Source organism: Mustela lutreola, chromosome 2, assembly GCF_030435805.1.
Source record: "Mustela lutreola isolate mMusLut2 chromosome 2, mMusLut2.pri, whole genome shotgun sequence".
In the NCBI taxonomy this organism is placed as follows: domain Eukaryota; kingdom Metazoa; phylum Chordata; class Mammalia; order Carnivora; family Mustelidae; genus Mustela; species Mustela lutreola.
In genome coordinates this window covers 128,602,556-128,622,397 of record NC_081291.1, presented here as the reverse complement: position 1 = coordinate 128,622,397, position 19,842 = coordinate 128,602,556, and the positions used below count along the sequence as shown (strand labels likewise).

The following is a 19,842-nucleotide window of genomic DNA, read 5'->3' as shown; positions in this document are numbered from 1 at the left end:
CGTACTTTTGGCATTTGAACTTTGACCTTTGGAATTGCTGGCAATTCCAAGATTCAGTTATACTTTAGATGAAATTCCACCGCATGGAGTCATAGTTTCTGACTGTAACGCTGGAAGCTGGTGACAAAAGCATTATTCTTGTGCTTTTCTCCTTTGGAGATCATAAATTGCCTTCTGACCCTAGCAGTTTCCCTTATTATCAGGTTTTTGTGTTCTAATTCCTTCTCAGATGGCCCTCCCTGATATTTTTTTCTCTTTTCTGTTTTGCTATCACTGCTCAGAAACAGAATGTGACCCCAGTGTCTGTTTACCCAAACTTAGCTTGAGAGCGCATTCATTCTTGCAGATAAGAATTATAGGAGTAAGTCAGGGATGGTGTTTTCTTCTCGAGGTCTGAGATTGTGAATGCTGGGGAGGCCTTGGAGTTTCTCCTCCTGCTGGATGGCATGGGTTCGGGGAGGGGTGGCTGTGTCCACCTGTGCACGGCCAGCGACAGTGATCCCCTTTGTTTGAAAAGAGCAACTCAATGTTAATAAGGTCTGGAATGTTGGGAGTCAAGGCAGATTTTCTTCTGGAATCTCTTCTGGTCTTGGCTCCCTCTAAGAGATAACATTGGTGCTTTTCTGTTTAAAATAAGCTATTTGGTGGGGCTTGCACACTTGGCAGGTGGCTGATGGCTTCGTTCACATGCAAGCTCTTCTGTCTCCTGAGCGCATATTCTCCAAGGCCTGCTCAGACCAGGTGTGTAGGAAGAGAGTCTGGTTGTGGCAGGGCTCGGGGGTTTCTCCTTGCTCCTGTACTGTGTGCTTCCCACGCTGCAACTTGAAAACCTGCAGCCTCTAGATGGAGTCCCATCAGTGCACCATCTCTCAGGTCTGTCGTCGCAGATAAATCCTATGTGTTTTCACTTGTCTGCAGCTGTGGATGATTCCTCAGCATGGCAAAAATATCAAGAAAACATGAAAAAAATTAGAAGTGAGCTCAGGTCAGTGGAATTCACCCGTCTTTCTGCCAAGTACAGTCTGAAAGTGAAAATAGTCCAAGCAAGCCTACATAGCTTCATTTTTTTTTTTTTTTTTTTTAAGGACGATAGATATGTGGACCCCTGGCTCAAAGTGCAAGAGACATTCCTTCTAGCAGGAAACTGGGCAGTTAACACCCTCTTTTCCATTTCAAATGTGGGCTGCCAGATCCGTTCTCTGGTTTTAGAGGCCTCTGAGTGATGCTGATGGAGGTCTGGAGCCGACTTCCTGCAACAGCTGCCTACGTGTGGGATGGCAGAGGAGACAAGCCTGGGGATAGAAGGCTGTTTTCAGAAGGAATGTGCCGTTTGTTGACATGTGCTTTCCGACCTGGGCATTATCCTCTGAAGGCCTGAGTTGGAGAAATCTGAGGACGGACAACTCTCTTTTCTGTTAAGATTCCAGTGTGCTTTTTTTTCCCCCTCTTACACAGGCATTGACTGACTTTTCTGGTGCAGAGGCCCGAGTATGGCTCCACAAGGAGGAAACTAGGGTGGCCCAAGTTGTTGCTAGAATAGAATGTGTAGGTGTGTCTTTATCAAGTCCCATCGCTTATCTCTCCGCCTTTTGCCCTCTTCCTCCCCCCACAGTCCTATTGTTCCTGCAGTCTGGAATGTTTTAAAGATGTTAAGGACCTGATTCTTTGCAGGGACAGGATGAGGTATTTTTGTCCTGGCAATGGAAGGAGTCTTAACCCAGTAAATCATACTTGAAGTTTCACATTTTTCCCCTATGTGTAAAAAGATAACATGTGAAAGCATTCTTTGAGTTTTCTTTTGAAACGGATGTTCACCCGAAGACTGAGGGCAGAATTTTTATTAGTCTCTACCATATGTAGTACTTAACTCCATGCACCCATGTTATTTTCTCTGCCTTTTGACTTTTTTGGGAACTGGTCCTAGCGGCAGTTAGATGACATCAGAACCCGTGTTGGTAAAATATATGGCATTCCAAAGAACCCTTTAAACAGCAGGTATAAGTGATGACATGGTTTGTTTCTAGTATATATATAACCTTCAATTTTATTGAATTGAAACTTTTATATGCTGTTCTCTCATTTAGCTGAGTTGAATTCTGAATTTACTGGGGTCAGAGGTCATCATCAGATAATGTGCCTGACTTAGAAGCAAAATGACTTACTAGCTGGGACTCTGCCATTCTTGGTTTTGTCCCAACTCAGCCACTTGAGAGCTGTGTGCCTTTGGGCAAGATAGTTCATCCCTCAAAGCTTCTGTTTCTTTACAGGCGTTTAAAATGGGGGTAACTAATAGCACTCATTTCAGAAGCTGTTGGGAGCTCTCCATCTGATTTCAGACGCTGAATGCTTTAAAAATGTTACAGAGCATGGGTGAAGAACGACCACGACATTCTTCTGCTTATGAGAACTGCCTCCTGTGGGCCATGTTAGCAGAACCCCAGCAGCCTGGGAGCATGCCCCTCGGAGTGCCCAGGGGCGAGGCATCCTGCAGTCGGGGTCAGTGCTGAGTCCTTGACCACCAAGGACTTGAGATCCGAGAGGTTTCTGTGGAGAGTCTGGGCTCCCCCGCCCCCCAAATTCTCTTCGCTATTGCTACCCACAGCCAACCTGAAAAATCCTGAGCAAGAGTGAAATTCAGCCCTCCCTCCTCATCTTCCCTCTGCCTCCTCTGGCCAGGATTCCCTTCTGAGACTGAGGAGGAGAGCGTGCTGGGTCAGCTTGGTTCCCTGTCCGAACCTCCTCATCCTCTTGACTGCTTTAGATTACTTTGCTGGTGTTGCTGGGGGAAAAGTCAAAGAGCTTAGCTGGAGTTGATTTGGGCGAACAACAGCTTGTCTGTATTTATTTTGCCACCGCTGAGACTATTTGGTGTAGGACAGTTAGTTGACGCAAGTGGGTAAGCCAACAAGGAAACCCACTACATTTCATCATCTTTCACAGTTTTTCCTTATGCCCCAGAAGCCGTACAGCCATCACTTCCACATCCCCTTGCTCATATCCTGTTGGTCATACGTTGTGTCTCTTGATACAGCATAGAAGGCACTGAGGTATGAATTTAGAGAAGATGGTCATGGGGCAGGGGAGCAGAGGACAGCATCCCAGGGGCTGGCCGCCGCATGGTGTGTGGAACCACAAAATGATCTTATTAATACCTCATCCAAAATAGTCTCACTGTTTGTGATGGAGTTGGGCAACTTTCCAGCTGTTACATCAACATAGATCATGTCACTGGATCTTCTGTGGAAGGGTCCTCTGGGATCCCTCTTTATCGCTGCTGTATGAAGAGGCAGGGTTTTGTGGGCTCAGTGCCTTATGATGTGAGAGTTGTAGTCAGAAAAGGTCATCTTTTCTGCCATGAACAGCCTAGTTTAATTTAATTTGTCACATTATCAGACATACCACACACCACAGACACACCACAGTGTCACAGACTGTATTGCCCTCTTCCAATTTTGGGTGCTTTAAAAAGACCTTGAAATTCTATTAAGAAATGGGTGAAGAACACAAGTGTGAAATAGGACCCGTCCAGGGGAAACAATGGTGATACCAGCTTAGTGCTTGTGATTTGGGATTTATAAAATAAACAGTATAAATGTCTCTGCAGTTGATTATAAAATTTCCTCTTTTTCCCCTCCTCTCTGGTGCTGAATTTGCATTTCAAAAAAAACTACCTCCTAAAATCTTATTCCAGCTTCATCACAAGAATGGGGCTTTCCACATAGGTGTTCTGCTCAGAAAAGGGCAGGAAAGACCAGGTAATCGTGGCAGGGATGATTTATTCCAGGCACAGAAGGGAATTGTGATGGTTTTAGGGAGACTGCGGAAAATCAGAAGGCAGAGAGAAATGAGAAGGGCCTCCAGGGAGGGACACAGTGAAATAAAAGGAAGCCCTAGAAGTAGGAGAACAAGGAGAATGAAAGGGGCAAACACAGTAGACAGGGGCGATTAGATGGAATGTGCAGTAACATTAATTTGGGAAAAAATGAGAGAAGATCAGAGGGGCCTCAGGGTTCCATTTCTGCACCTTCCATTCCTCTCATGTGGTGAACAGTTTCCAGTGGAGTAGGGTGAAGGGGGGAGCCTCTTTGCTTCTTTGTGGTCCTTGAGCCATTTTATTGGCGGCTGCATTTTGAACAGATTTCCATGTGAATGAAACTTTTTTTCCTTTCTGGGCTTTCCTCATGCTTGGACCTTTCTCCTGTGCTGGACCAGAGCATCTCCTGCTAGAGCACCTGGGTTTAATAAGTCAAATAAAAATGCAGTCTTTCTTTCTTTCTTTTTTTTTTTTTTAAGAATTTTTATTTACTTACTAGTGCGCTCACACAAGCGGGGGGAGCAACAGGCAGAGGGAGAGAGAGAGGGGGAAGCAGACTCTCCGCTGAGCAGGGAGCCCAATGCGGGGCTCAATCCTAGGACACTGGGATCATGACCTGAGCCGAAGGCAGTTGCCCAACGGACTAAGCCACCCAGGCACCCCAAAATGGAGTCTTCTGGGTAGAAGTTTGAAAGGAGTTAGTGGTCCATTATATTGAGGTAGTAGGTTTTTGAATAGTGACCAATGGCTAAAGTGATACTACCAATAGTTAAAGTGATATTATAGAAGTTTGACGTGCTTAAAAACTGGAAAGTTAGAAATTTTCTCTGTTTTGGTTTTAGTTAAAAACTAACAGGGAAAGGGTTCATCTTTACCCTTGGGTCATTGTGCTTTTGTTAAAAGTAGCCAGCTTTCGGGGAACCTGAGTGGCTCAGTGGGTTAAGCCTCTGCCTTCGGCTCAGGTCATGATCTCAGGGTCCTGGGATCAAGCCCCACATCGGGCTCTCTGCTCAGCAGGGAGCCTGCTTCCCCCTCTCTTTCTGCCTTCCTCTCTGCCAACTTGTGATCTCTCTCTCTCTGTCAAATAAATAAATAAAATCTTAAAAAAAAAAAAAAAAAGGTAGCCAGCTTTCATTGAAGACAGTGTGATTACTTTCAGGTCCTGTTACAAACTGAGGTGACCTTAAAATGAAGCTGTTTTTTTCGGAATGAAGTTTCCACCTTAACTTACCTTTCTATATAATGAGAAAGAGTATGGATGGCATTTCTATGAAATGATCAAGTTTTGCTTTCTAGGTTTATTACAATTACCCCCATGAAAGCAACATGAGGCCATAAGAGGGAAGAGTTAGGTCTACCAGCAGTTGTTGTTGTTTTAATTTTCAGAAATGCATTTATTACTGCTAGTTTTACTTCACACAGTGAACTTACATTGACCCCTTTTTCTTGGTTATTTGAAAAGACACATGTGATTCTATGGTACAGCAAAATCCTTCAAACCAAGAAGGATGGAGAAATTGCCATATTTGAGTTCCTCAAAACTATTTAAGTATTTTGCCAAGCACATTAAAAATCTTTCACAAAGATCTATATTTTAGTGGAATGTTATTCCAAGGAACTCCATAAGATATCAGCATCTCTTGAAAACTGGTTAAAAATCATGTGTTACTGAAATAAAAAATGGTTATTAGTGCCTTAATTCTTCAGCTATCAAGTTTTTTGTTTTTCTTTTTTTTAAGATTTTATTTATTTTTTGACAGAGAGACAGCTAGAGAGGGACCACAAGCAGGGGGAGTGGGGAGTGGGAGAGGGAGAAGCAGGCTTCCCACAGAGCAGGGAGCCTGATCCCAGGACACTGGGATCATGACCTGAGTTGAAGGCAGACACTTAACGACTGAGCCACCCAGGCATCCCTGCAGACAGTTTTCAATTCGAAACTGTTTTCAGGTGCCTGGGTGGCTCAGTTGGTTAAGCGTCCCAGGGTCCTGGGATTAATCCCCGCATCAAGCTCCCTGCTCAGTAGGGAGGCTGCTTCTTCCTCCCTCTCTGCCTGCTGTTCCCTGAGCTTGTGTTCTCTGTCAAATAAATAAATAAAATCTTAAAACGGAAAAAGAAAAAGAAAGAAAAAGAAGCTATGTTTTCATTTCCTTGAAGGTTTCTGTGTCCATGAAGTATTACTCTCCTTTGATTTCTCTGGATTCAGTGGATTCAACACCCTCTTGAAGATCATGTGTGAGGGCAAAGCTGTCTATTAAGTTTGTTAAGTAACTACTGTGTTGGTGTTTTACAAAGACAGGTTCTATTTTAGGTAGAAAAGCTACGTGTGTTGTAGAATCAGACTGCCTGTTGGATTTGCATGATTCTGCCGTGTATATGTGCCTGTTTGCTGCATCATTTCCTTTAAATCATTGAAGGCCAGTTTGTTAGCATGCTTTTGTTCCTGCAGTCCGTAGTTGGAATGGGAGACAATTAAGCTCTCTTTTACACATTAGCCTCCTTGGGTAAGCTTTCAGAAGTTTGGTTTTCTGCACTTGATAATCTGTGGGATGTTTTATACCCGAAATTAGGATTCTCAAATGTTCTTCTCCCTCTCTCCTACTTCATACTTTATTCCTTGCATTTTTAAATTCTGTGAATTCATTTATTCCCCCTACTCTGTAAACCTGCCTTCCTTGATCTACCGTATTTATCATCACTGATACTTTTAAAATTCCGAACTTTTTATTCATTCGTTTGCTCATTTACAGCTGGGGTATTTTCATTTTGTTTTGCTTTCAAGGAAATAGAAGAATGTTTCTCATACTTGATTTTTATCAAAGCTCTTCACCTATCTACTTTTGAAGAAGTAAAGTTCAACACTTGCGCTTATTTTAAGACTAGGTTTCAAGCTCATAGAACTCTGAAGAAAACGATAAAGACAGCCCTTCAGTTTAAGTTCATAGTCCTTCTTTACAGGAGTGTGATCCACATGGTTGATTAGATGTGTCCCCTTATTTTACTGTTTCGTTTCTGCTCACCCCTTTTTTCCTTGTTGTTCTTCAATAATCTCCCCAGTGAGTGACCAGCCCCGAGTAAGAGGCTAAGGGAAGATGTGTCCAGATGGCTGTTGTTCATAGCTCCGGGAAAAGTTTGCTGTGTGAGGAGAGCCTGACACTTACAGTGAACCTCAGAACTATCTGCAGAGTTCATTCAAACACTGAATAGATCCATAGGAAACTGGATTTTGGGGGTGGTTGGTTTTTTTGTTTTGTTTTGTTTTGTTTGTTTTTTGGGGGTTTTTTTGGTCAGAAACAATTGATTAGAAATTTTGTGATTTAGGGTGCCTAGGTGGCTCAGTCAGTTAAGTCTCTGCTTTCAGCTCAGGTGATGATCTCAGGGTCCTGGGATAGAGCCCCATGTCACGCTCCCTGCTCAGTAGGGGAGTCTGCTTCTTCCTCTGCACCTCCAGTGTACTGTCTAACCCGTGTGTGCGCGCTCTCTCTTGCAAAAATAAATCTTTTTTAAAAAATTTCATGATTTAAAAAAATTTATGATTCAACTCAGTATTCCAGATCCCCAGTATGATTGATAACCATATGTATCCTTCAGTGTGTATCTCTGATCTGTTTTTCACCCATTCCTGTGCCTCTTTCAGTGTTACTATTTTCCCCCTTCCAATGTTAAGAAAGAGTAAGAGGCTTAGGAAAAGAAAACCATGAACGCTTGAGGAATGCAGATGATTTGCCCAATTAATAGGCTAGTTTTTGTAGTCAGCATATCACAAGTGAGAATTTTTTTAAGATTTTTTTTTCTTTCTTTGAGAGAGAAAGGGAGAGGATGTGTGCACACACAAGTTGGGGGGGGAGGGGCAGAGGGAGCAAGAGAAGCAGACTCCTGCTGAGCAGGGAGCCTGAGATGAGGCGCAAGCCCAGGACCCCAGAGCATGACCTGAGCCTAAGGCAGATTCTTTAACTGGCTTAACTGACTGTGTCCCCCAGGGTGCCCCACAAGGGATATTTTTGGGGATCAGTGGATCAGTTACTGTTTAAGGCAGAATGTTGATGGATTTTAGGAAGATACCAAGGGATACAATGGATACGTTTACAGTGTCTAAGATGTTTACTTGAAAACAGTGGCTGGAGTCCATTGATTAATGCTGCTGACTGAGACACCAAAATGGAAAGTAAACCATCTCTAGACAAGTGGTATTATAGGTAACCATTATGTTAATTATACTTTATTTAGTTGGTGGTTTTGTTCCTGGAAAATTACTTTTTTTTTTTCCTCAAGAGGAATTTGAGGCATTAGAGAGTTGAATGTTTTATGGAAACTCTTGTGTGTAATTTTTCGGTTTTACCTGACTTCGTAAGTCTTCAGGGAATATTTTCAGGCCTAGATTTATGGGCACTGTACATAGTTCCTGCTACCAAAAGAACATTCTGCCATCAGCCTCATTGGGAAACATCTTGTCTGTCTTTCTGTTATGAGCAGATGTTCCCTCAGTATTTTGGAATTATTTTAATGCCCAAGATGGAAAGAATAGAAAATCAAAAGAGAAAGATAGGCATAAATTTCTGTGACAGAGAAACTGTGTTTGAGCATGGGTAGACATCAGTATTTTCAATCTTTTTTATCCCTGTGCTAGATTTGGGGTAAGACAGTGTGGTGACAGTCTCTTGTCACACCCTAAAAATTCAATAGCAAATTCCAGTTCTATATCAGTAGGAGAATGGACTCAAAAAAGCTTGTGACTAAACTCTAACACTCTCCTGGCACATAGTATGAACTCAGTTCATTTAATTTGGCTTTGTTCTGTCTTCCTTCATATCAGATGACTGCTTTTCGTGAAGAAACTTTGCACAGTGGAGCATACCTCTGATAGACTGTGTATTAGCTTCCTGGGAACTAACAAATTACCGTACAGTCAGTGTTTAAAACAGCAGGAACTTCATATCTTCCAGTTCTGGAGAGAATCTAGAGAGGAGCATTTTGGAGGTCAGAAGTCCGAAATCGGTGTCGCTGGGGTGAAGTCAAGGTGGTGGCAGGTCAAGCTCCCTCCAGAGGCTCTAGGGAAGACTCAGTTAGCTTCTAGCCAGTGGCTGCCAGATGCCTTGACTTGTGGCTGCATCACTCCCATCTTCAAGAGCAGCATCTTCCATCCTTTCTCTACTCCGTCTTCTCATCGTCTTCCCCTCTTGATGTGTCAGATCTTCTCCTGCCACCTCCTTACACAGATCTGTATTATTTAAATGGAGCCCACTCATGAATCCGGGGTGGTGGGCACATCTCATTCAGAATCCTAATCACATCTCCGAAGATTTGGCCACGTAAAGGCAGTACTCAACAGGTTCCAGAGTCTGGGGTTTGGTTCTCCTTTGGGGGCTATTTTTCGCCTCACTGCAGATTACCTTCTGTTATCAGCAGGCTAGAACTGTGGCCAGAACAAGCCCTTAGCCTCCTTACTGTTTAGGTCTGATTGCAGTGACTTACAGTTGGTATAAATGGTCACTAGCAGCACGGAGAATCTGTTTTCAGATAATCTTGGCCAAGAGGCATTTAGCTGAGCTACCTCCTCTCTGTGGTAGTTTGCGTTGGGGGAATGGTCCACATGGTCAGTTAAGTTAGTTAAGACAAGTCACGAAGTTGAATGCTGTTAACAATTGTTCAATTTAACTCGAGTTGTCTCATGGATGTGCATGGGTATAAAATGGTGGATGTATACTTTCAGCACATGTTTAATGGAAATTAAATATCAGAATCTGTATAATTACTTTTTTTTTTTTTTTTAGATTTTATTGAGAGAGAGCAAGCTAGCATGCACACATGGGGGGAGGGTCAGAGGAAGAAGGAGAGGCAGACTCCCTGTTGAGCGGGGAGCCCAATGCTGGGCTCCCAAACAGGACCTTGAGCTCATGACCTGAGTTGAAGGCAGATGTTTAACCAACTGAACTGTCCAGGTGCCCCTATATAATTACTTTTAAGAAATGAATAGTTAATGGTGTTTCCCAAGAAATGAAAGAAACCTATTTAGAATATATATGTATATTTGGAGTATACATATGTGTATGTATGTATGTATGTATGTATATACATATATATATAGTATTTATTATGTATTTTTAATATATATATGTATTTGTGGGCTTTTTTTTTTTAACCAGAAAGGAAACAAAGATAGTTTTCAGCTAGTGTGAGATAAGAGTCACAAAGCTTTTAAAACAGTTCCTCATGAATCCAGTAGTTTTGTGATGATAATGATTAATCATTATAGAATTCTCCTAAAGGAATTCTGTACACACAGTGCTTGTTAGGTGTTGACTGGGTAACTAATGTTATAGATTGATTACATGTGTCCTTTCTGTGGGGACTGTTTTGTAGATGAGGTCTAGTAATTGGTTTAATTCTGAAGAAGAGTTAAATGGACTGAGGGTTTTGAAGGGGAGGGCATGGGGGGTTGGGTGAGCCTGGTGGTGGGTATTAAGGCAGGTACGTATTGCATGGAGCACTGGGTGTCATACATGAACAGTGAATTTTGGAATACTGAGAAGAAATTAAAGAAATGGAGTGCAGGTTGTCATAAGGGTTATAAATTCTGCCTCCTTGCTGTCTGCCTTGCTGTGTTTTAGATTATTGCCCGATGTAATAAAACTTAAGTCTTATAGATTGCCTTTTTCACCCTTTGGTGGGTTTTTACCTGAAATAGAAAGACCCAGATGATTTTAAACTTCATACAAGATAGTATTTTAAATCCATTAGGTTCTCTCTTATTCCAGAGCTATGGTGGGAAATACAGATCAGAATTAAGTGTGTGCTGTGTAACTGTAGAGTTTAAAGCAGATCACTGTTTAGATGAAGCAATTAGAGCCCTACTATATCTGCTATAGGTTTGCAAAAATTACTTGGACAAGCATTGTGGAATTATAAGGAGTCCTAAAGTAAGAGGTGAATGAGAATAATGAGGTTGAGGGACAAAGCCCAGACTGGTTAAATGAAGAAAAAAGAAACTATGGGGGAAAGCAAGGGGAAGTTTTGACTAGATGCTGAGAACTCAGCTGGATTATCCGGTCTCAGCCAAGATGACACCTGACAGCAGAAGATAGCAGGTGCAGATTCCGTGCCACCCTGCAGATAGGAAATGGAGAAATTGAGGCTAACGTTCAAGGCCTGTAGATCACAGTCCTGCTTGTAGCAAGGTTGAAGCTGAGGCAGATGTGCTATTTTTATTGTGTAATTAACTCTTACGGTATTCAGAAAGGGAGAAAAGAAGCTGAGGGAATCACTTCATGTTACCTGCTTGGAATAGCTTCTCTAATCTTACTTTTAATGAATTTAAAACATGAAGGCTGTTCAATTTAAACCATTTAACTGCCCATAGTCCTGAGCCTTTAGTTTTAGCTACTTACATGTTTTTTCCATAAGAATATCAATCACTTACAGCATATACTGTGCCCTGCCAGTTCCTTTTGGAACCAATTTAAATGAGAAAAATAAAGGACTTCGGGAAAAACTATTTAAGTATGTCTGGTAAGTTGTTCTACTATTTGAGAACAACTCTGGAGACCAAAATACATTTTCCACTTAGTAGAATTTGGCTTTTTTCGTGAGCCGCAGCATTGATGGAAATCTGTTGAAATCTTAAATGTAGAGAATGACTTACTTCTTTTGGTATTACTTGCAGTCTAAAATGATGTTACCGTCTTTACTACAATATCTCTCTGATCCACAGCGCTTGGACTACAGTGAAACATGTTTACTGTGATCCACAAGTTTCTTCCTGTTTTGGATTCTTCTGATTGTAGGGCAAGTATGCTACAAACTGTGGTTTTCCATAGGATGTCGAATGCATATTTTTTTGTCTTTTGAGTTGCAACTCTTTTGAGATCCTAAAACCTTACACTAAAACTTAGGCCTAGAAAATCACCTTGCTTATTACAAGACAAGTAGTAAGCTTCTGAGTATCTAAAACATTCTGTTAAATGTGACCCTTGTCCTAACTTTTCAGTGTTACTGTAGTCCTTGCTTATTTTTTAAAGATTCTTTTTTTAGAGCAGTTTTAGGTTCATGGCAAAATGCAGAAGAAGGTACAGAGACCTCCCGTGTACACTGCTTCTTTTTAAATCTGTGGACGCAGATTTGAAAACGTGTACTTTCATAGAGTTTTTATTCCCTGAGCTAGTCTCTCTGCTTTAACTTTTGTTCCCTCACAGTTCATTCGTGCCACAGCAACTGGGGAGACCTTGTTAAATCCTCCATGTTTTCCTTTCCAAAAGAACATAAAAAGTGCAGACTTCTTACCCCATATCCGAAGTCTGCCTCAGGTAGCTAATACCTTGGCTCCTTCCAGGCCTGTTCCAGGTCCCTCGGCTCGGATGCATAGGGCTCTTCTCTAGTTTCTCCAGTGTGCAAGAGCCTTCGCTCTTTCTGTTTCCTTTTGGTCAGAAGTTCTCTTGTTCTTTATGTGGGGGTGTTCCCTCATCCTTCCTGAAGCCCAGATGCTTCAGAGTCAGCGAGGCCTTCTCGAACTGCTCTGTCATATCACCCCTTCAAAAATCTCCTTTCTGGCACTTACCCCTAGCTGAGCTCGTGGTGGTTTGTTCATGGATATGTATGTTATCTGTATTCCCTGCCCGGAGTTCACACTTTGAGTGTATTAGAAATGGCTTGGCATTGTCAGAAGTTAAGTGCAGAGCTCATTCACAGGGAGTCCCAGGCACTTTTGTGAGTAATACAAATTGCTGAATTTGTCTTTTATTTAAAATTTTTTATTGTATAAGGCTTGAGTTAAAATACAGAATTCCATTGCAGTTGGAGGGAGTTACAGATAGTTTCTTAGGAGTGTTCGTATGTTAGAGTTGCATAGCGCGTAACCTTGAATACTTTTTTGAGGAACTGAACTGCCAGGTAAGGAATTCTATGCTGAGCCTTTTGCAGCCCCAGAGATAAAGGCCTCTCCTATAAATGAAGTCTTTTTTTTTTTTTTTTTTTTAAAGATTTCATTTATTTATTCGCCCAGACAGAGATCTCAAGCAGGCAGAGGGGTGGGGGTGAAGCAGACTCCCGGCCGAGCAGAGAACCCAATGAGGGGCTCCATCCCAGGACCCTGGGATCATGACCTGAGCCAAAGGCAGAGGCTTTAACCCAGTGAGCCACCCAGGTGCGCCTATAGATGAAGTTTCTCTCCTGCTAAGTACATGGAATAAATGGTCATCACTGTACACCCCCCGCCCCCCCATTTTTATTTACTAAGAATTAGCCTGTTTGGTGGGGAGGGTTTCAGAGTCCATTTTGGCAGGCCATTATCATTTCTGCTATCATTAGCTTTTCCCCCTAGGTGGCATCTGGACTTTGTGTTTTCCCTTCTGCAATTTTCATTGAGTTTCATGTAATTCATTAAGAGTTGAAATTAAAACTCTACTAAGATACTCCTAACTGCATGTCAATAAATATATTTTGGAATGGTAAACCAGTTTTTATATGGAAACTGATTCAGCCTTTGGTTTTAAACTGTCAATTCCTTCCATGGGTTGGTGTTTTTTTCAGACAATAGCTTTTTAATAGTTGGTTTCTCTTAGCCCTTTTATTAAAGAATTTTTGAAAAAAAAATGGTATTACAACTTCTGTATTACTTAGCATCTTTGGCCCTCAGAAAGGTTTTTATATGTGCTCATTCTAATGAAAGATGAGATGAAAATCTTCTTTCTGACTGTTGGGAAACATTGTGGAACCTGATTTTTTAACCACTGTGCACCTTTGTTAGGGACTGTACGCACTTGGTCCCACTTGGCTTTTCCAGCAAGAGCTTCCTCACGTGGTTACCATACTCAGAGGAGGGAATTTTTTTTTTTTAATAAGGTTTTGTTTATTTATTTGACAGACAGAGATCACAATTAGGCAGAGAGGCAGGAAGGGAGCTAGAGGAGGAAGTAGGCTCCCTGCTAAGCAGAGAGCCTGATGTGGGGCTCGATCCCAGGACCCTGAGATCATGACCTGAGCCGAAGGCAGAGGCCTTAACCCATTGAGCCACCCAGGCGCCCCTCTGATGAGGGAGTTCTTAAGTGGACTTCTGGTCTGTGCCAGAAATAAAAATGGGAATGTATCACCTTCCAGATGTTAATAGAATGAGAAAGCAGCACATTTAACTTTGAGATTATTATCCATCCACGTATGAGAGCATTTGGAACAAGGGTGGACTCTACCATCTTGGTTCAGAGAGACACACCCAACTACCACCAACCCCATCCCAGTAATAGCATTCTAGGAACGAAAGCCTCAGTGATATGTAGCATAGGAGATAAGCTTGTTCTGGAAGAACTCATGTGAAAAATAAGCAAATCCTGGCCCTTATGATATTGTCACTGAGGTCTCCCTCACCACTGGGCTTAAGCAGAGACCTCTAATTCCAGCTTTTTTTCCTCAAAAGATTCTAGCAATCTGAACTAATCATAAAGGAGATACTATAAACCTGTGTTTGCTTGAAACCAATGTTGTCACCGAGGTCCAGAGTCAGGATCATTCTTTCTCCTGCTCTCCACAATAACCCTCTGAGGGTGGGGGATGGAAAGGTATTTCAGTGTTTAAAAGGAATAAAACATGTCCCATGAGCTATGCTTGTGACTTAAAAAACTTTGGTATTTTGTTTGGTTAGAATACCTCTTCTGTTCCTGTGTTGAGCTATGGTGACCACCTCTAGGGAGCCTAGCTTGAAATTGCCTTTGGTACCTTAAGGAAAAAGTGGCTGAGCTTTGTGACAGTGGGAACATCTTACAGCACCCTGACCCTGTCTCTGGTCGGTGACCAACAGGCAGAGGTTATGGACTGCAGCGGGGTTAAGGACTGACTACTGTGGAACACAGAACCTCATTCTAGACACAAATGGATGTGACCTGTATTTAGATGTTGCCTTGTACAACTTTCAGGGAGTTATTAATTTCATATGTCGGGCCAATACTCTTTATTGGAGCCTTTGGATTTTGCTGGAGAACATAGAACCCTGCAAACTCAGTGTGATGACTTTGGAACCTCCTTAATTTCTATCTTCCCAGTCTTAATCTCTCTTCCGACTTCCTTTCCCTCCTCTGAAAATGAACACCTGCCAGCGAAATCAACTTTATGCAGCTTTCGCTGGAGACTGGTGTCTCAGAATCAATTCTGGCAACTAATGTAAAGTCAAATTTGGAAGACGCCTGGATTCTCATGGAGTTGTGCAAGCTGAAGTTATTAAAGAGGATTAGGGACCACAGCTGGTGAGCAGATGGAATGCTTCTAATTTCACCATCTTAGGTAGCTAGTAAACCTAAATCTGCACAAAACCTATTTGGTGTTTCTCTAGTTCACTTCACTTTATCCTGCTGGAATATGTGATTCCTTATCACATGTGATACCTTCATGGTTGGGGATGATGAACCTTAACAGGCCACTCCCTTAGATGATACGGGTCACGATTCAGTGCGGCCATCTCCAGCTCCATTGTGTGTCGCGTTGTAGTAACCACTGTTTTATAATGTACTGATGCAAAGCTCAGGAGGCAAGCGGGGGAGAAGACGAGTTTCACATTTCCTTCAAAATGTAGACATGAAGACTAGCTCAACATAACACGACCAGCCTAATTACATTCCGATGAAGGCCAGTTCACACTGCAGTCATTACAGCTAAGTACTTCAACCATTTGCTGCTGAAAGAAACTCCTGAATCCGTCTCCTCAGCTCTTTTTCTTGTGTGTCCACTCCTTTAGAAATTTGCCGTCAGAAATTTGCAGTCAGAAAAGCCTTTGAAGCCAGCCACCTTCCACTGCCCGGCAGCCTGATTATAGGCCACTGCCCTCCCACCCCCGCTCTTACTCCCCAGCCCCGGGGTCCTCTGTCCCTGGCGGCTTTTGATGAGAACCTTCCAACAGAGCAACTGTTAATCTCAGAAACACAGGCCTGAGCTGCACCATTCACAAAGGAACGTATCGGTGAGACTTTTACTCGGTGGTTAAGAAGGTCAGATTGGGAAATCCATTCTGTTGTTCCTGTGCAAAGATATTAATTTATGTTTTAATGGCTGTTATGTAATCTAAGAACAGAATTCACATCCGCTCTACAATTTAGCCCCTCCTCTAGCCTTGCTGATGAAACACTTAAGGAAAATGGCTGCTCTCCTTTTGAGCGATGGCTGAGTGTCTGAAAATACAGCCAAACAGCTGGAGCCATAAATAAGTGTGGTCTGGATACACTGTGTACTGGCTGGTTGGGAAGAAAACAACACACAGATATTTCAGGTGGCCTTGCACAGCAAACAGCTGTAGTTGATGGTCCAACATAGTCTCTTCTTTTGGAACCAGTATGTGCTTCTTCTCTAAAGCCACAGTCAGCTGCAAAAATATTGTAACGTGTTTTGGAAGCAATTAACTGCATAATAGTGTTCTAGCCTCAAAACATCCTGAAAGATCCATTTCTATATGGGAGGGGCGGGGGAGGAAAGGGGGAAATATTGTGGTACTGATGTATTGGCATGGAGTAAGTCTGTGGAAGTATTGTAGGAAGTGGTCTTTTTTGGAATCGGTTTTACAAATGATTTTCGGTAGCTTCTCTCTGGACTTCTGAATTTTGTAATTGGATGTGACCTCTCATGGAAGGGTAGCGTAAACACATTTGAACTTTCAGTGTAATTATTTTGTACTGAACCAAGGAGTCTAGCAATCCCTTCAGACTGATTTGTTTGTCTATCATAAGTAAAATTGTTCTCTCCACCCTTCTCTTACTCCTCTTGGACGTAGTAGATGGCAGGATGAGAGGAGGTTCTGGAGGTTCTCCAAGAAAAAATAGACTAAGCATCAGAAGACCTAGAGTCCTTTCTGATTTGCCCCGGTGATCTTCACCAAATTCTTAAACTCTCCTGTTTGCAGTGTCCGTATCTAGAAAATGTATGTACTAACACCAAATATTACATTTGCAAATACATGGTACATGTGTTAGATCTCTAGGGCCGCCGTAACAGAGACCCCAGACTGGGCAGCTTAACCAACAGATATTTTCCCACAGTGCCAGGGTCTAGATCTAAGATCAAAAGTGTTTTCAGGGCTGGTTCTTTCTGAGGGAGGTGAGGAAAGGCTCTTTTCCAGATTCCTCTCTTTGGCTTGTAGATGGCTGTCTTCTCCCTTTGTCTTCATATCATCTTCTATGTGTATGTGCCTATGTCCAAATTCCTTCTGCTTTTAAGTTACGACATTAGTCATATTGGGTTTGGGGTCACCCTCATGACCTTATTTTAACTAAATTACCCTATGCAAAGACACTATCTCCAAATACAGTCCCATTCTGAGGTACTGGGGGATTAGAACTTCAAAGTGTGAATTTGAAGGGAAACACAATTCAGCTGATAACAATACCATATGGAGACCTATCTAATTATAACTGAATATTCTTAGGCTATATTTTATAATTCTTTGGGTTGCTCTGGCAATTCAAAATATTATAATAACATTTTATTCGAATGGATACATTGATAGAAAAATAATGATACTTTTTTTAAACCTAAAATTCAAAGCCCACTTGTGTCTTCATTCCTTATGGTTAATTTGCAAATGAAACAATACATCTTTTCCTCTGGAGGCATTAGATGGAACTTCCGTGCACGCACCATTCTGGTTCTTATCTCTTAAGACATCTTTTTGTTTAACTCTTAGTTGTAGAGGTTTGCTCCGGAGTTTATTGGGAAAGCTTCAGTGAGTTGAAATGCTTATTGCCAGTAGCATCAAGAAAATCTGAATTTTTTGCCTAAGGGTAAATAGACTCTTTTTGGAAGTGAACGTTTGAGCAAATGGCACTGTTTTACTCTGAGTATCTAACTGTTAGATGGCTTGCTACAGGTGGTAAGCTGGTAAAGACTGAGCCTGCAGCAAAGCCAAGGACTTTGCGGGCCTGGGATTGAGAGCAATGCAAAGAACGAGATCCCTTAATGGAAATTGCTGAGCTTTTCGTTTATTGGGATTGCAGTCGGAGGACTGTTAATTATGGGAAGAAAGGCAGCCAGATGGTCACATACTCCAAGGCGGAAAGGAGAAAGGGTAGTCAGGGCAATTGGAAGCATGCATTAAGATTGCAAAGAAGGAGACGTGCAAATACTTCTGCAGGTCAAACTTGCCTCTTTGGCTGAGTAATTAATTGCTAAATAGGCATAATAGAGTCATCTCAAATGGTTCTTTAGAGATGCAGGATTTGTGCACACAAAAAAACTATTGTGGAACAGGAAAGCTGGAAAACAGCTAACTTGATTAAACAAAACCAAAGCATTTTAGCCACTAAAAACAACGTGGTGCATTCTGATTTAATTTTCTGCAATCAGATTAGTACATAACACATTAAAAAGCTACCCCTAGTAGGTAAAAAATTCTCCGTTGCTTGATTAGTAACGTACTGTTACATTTTTATCATCATGGAAAGCTTAATGACTTTGAGTTTTTTTGTCAGGCAGACTTAGCTTTAGTTATAGAAATATTTCTAATCCACAACAAATTTAGGATTCTTACTGAACTTATTTCATATGTGCATTTTGGTTTCCTGTGCAAAAATAAGGATCTGCGGGTATTTGAGACAATGTGGTCATAATACATTATTTGGTATAATGTCATGAGCTATCACGGTGCCTTCCCCTTATAACTCTCCCCATCATGTTGTCTACCATGGTGCTTAAAAGATTAAGCAGAGATTAAAAGCACAGTATGCGTGTTTGTAGGTAGTGTTTCTCTGACCATTTATTCAGTCATATGTGTAGTAAATGTTGCCATGCCAGGCACTGAGTAGGTAGCACTGGGGAACCAATGACACATGGCACAGATCCGATTGCTGTACTCATGAAACTCACCCTTCCCATTATGTAGCGGCGGAAAGGGTTTACTGTGAACAGGAACACACAGTGGGATGTATACTTAACTATGGAGAGGAAGACAGGATATTAGGGAAGATCCTACAAAGAACGTGGGTGAGAAGGGCAACACTGCCTGAAAGAATTGATCTCTGAATGGAGACATGAGGGAGGAAAGGAGTCAGCTAGACCAGGAGAGGGGGGATAGAGTCGTGTGCATACCCATCTGTGGGTAACTTAAAAGCCTTTTATATTTTGGTATCTTACAATAGAAACTTGATCATTATAATCTCTAGGAAATTATTATAAATCAATTACCTAGCAAAGAAGTTGTCAGTTTAATGTATTTGCTGAGCCATGTTGTGGCTCTCTTTAAATCTGTCATTCATCCCCTCCATCCCCACTTTGGCCATCTCTTTTAAATTTTTTTCTTCTGTGCGGTCTTTCTATTTTCTTCTTGCAGATGTTTACCTCTTGTCCAGTTTGCTCTGTGACCCAAATAAAATGGCTACTTTTGCTGAGGGGTTTCCCTCAGACCTGATGAGCTCACCGTGATCCAGCAGTGGTACACCCATGCTGTTAGGAGATGGAGATCAGGGGGGACGATTTATCATCTGTAGACATTAAAATGTGGCTGGTAAGGTGTGCTACTTGTAGAGCTAGTTTGGGGCTTAAATGTCATTATTGCAGTTCTCAGACCTTTGGACTGAATTTTAATGTACATGTAAAAGGTCTACATACTAAGGCCTGTGACTACCCTGTTTTGGATAACTAGGGTGGTCCATTTGAAAACAGTCACCAGGTACGTAGCTTAGGAGTTTTATTTTGTACAGAAACTGAATACTTTAAATTCCAAATGATTTAGTTTTATGAAAGACTTAGAATGAGACAGCAAGATCAGCACGTGTGATTTTGGTATGGAGTATCGTTTGCTCGAAAGCAACACACAACTTCTTTAATGCTGAGCATGGACTTGTGAGAGTTCTGCTCTGTCATAGATGTTTTAGAGAGTAAGATCCTGAAACCTTAGGAGTAGAGGGTTTCTGGTTGTCAAGGAGAGGTCACAGTCTCGGAGGAAAATCTCTGGTAGCATCCTCCATGTAGACCTTGTCTGCCCAATCTAACTTTCCGCTTTAGTTTCTTCGACTCCGCGCCATGCGTTTAGAGTACAGTCCATTTTCTTTTCTGAACTGGGACAGATGGTG

At 41.9% G+C, this 19,842-nt stretch overlaps 1 protein-coding gene across 2 annotated transcripts in view; it reads left to right on the top strand.

Annotated features, from left to right (window-relative positions):
• Nucleotides 1–19,842, top strand: part of FNDC3B (fibronectin type III domain containing 3B) — a 345,426-nt gene that overhangs the window by 208,353 nt on the left and 117,231 nt on the right. The window lies entirely within an intron of this gene.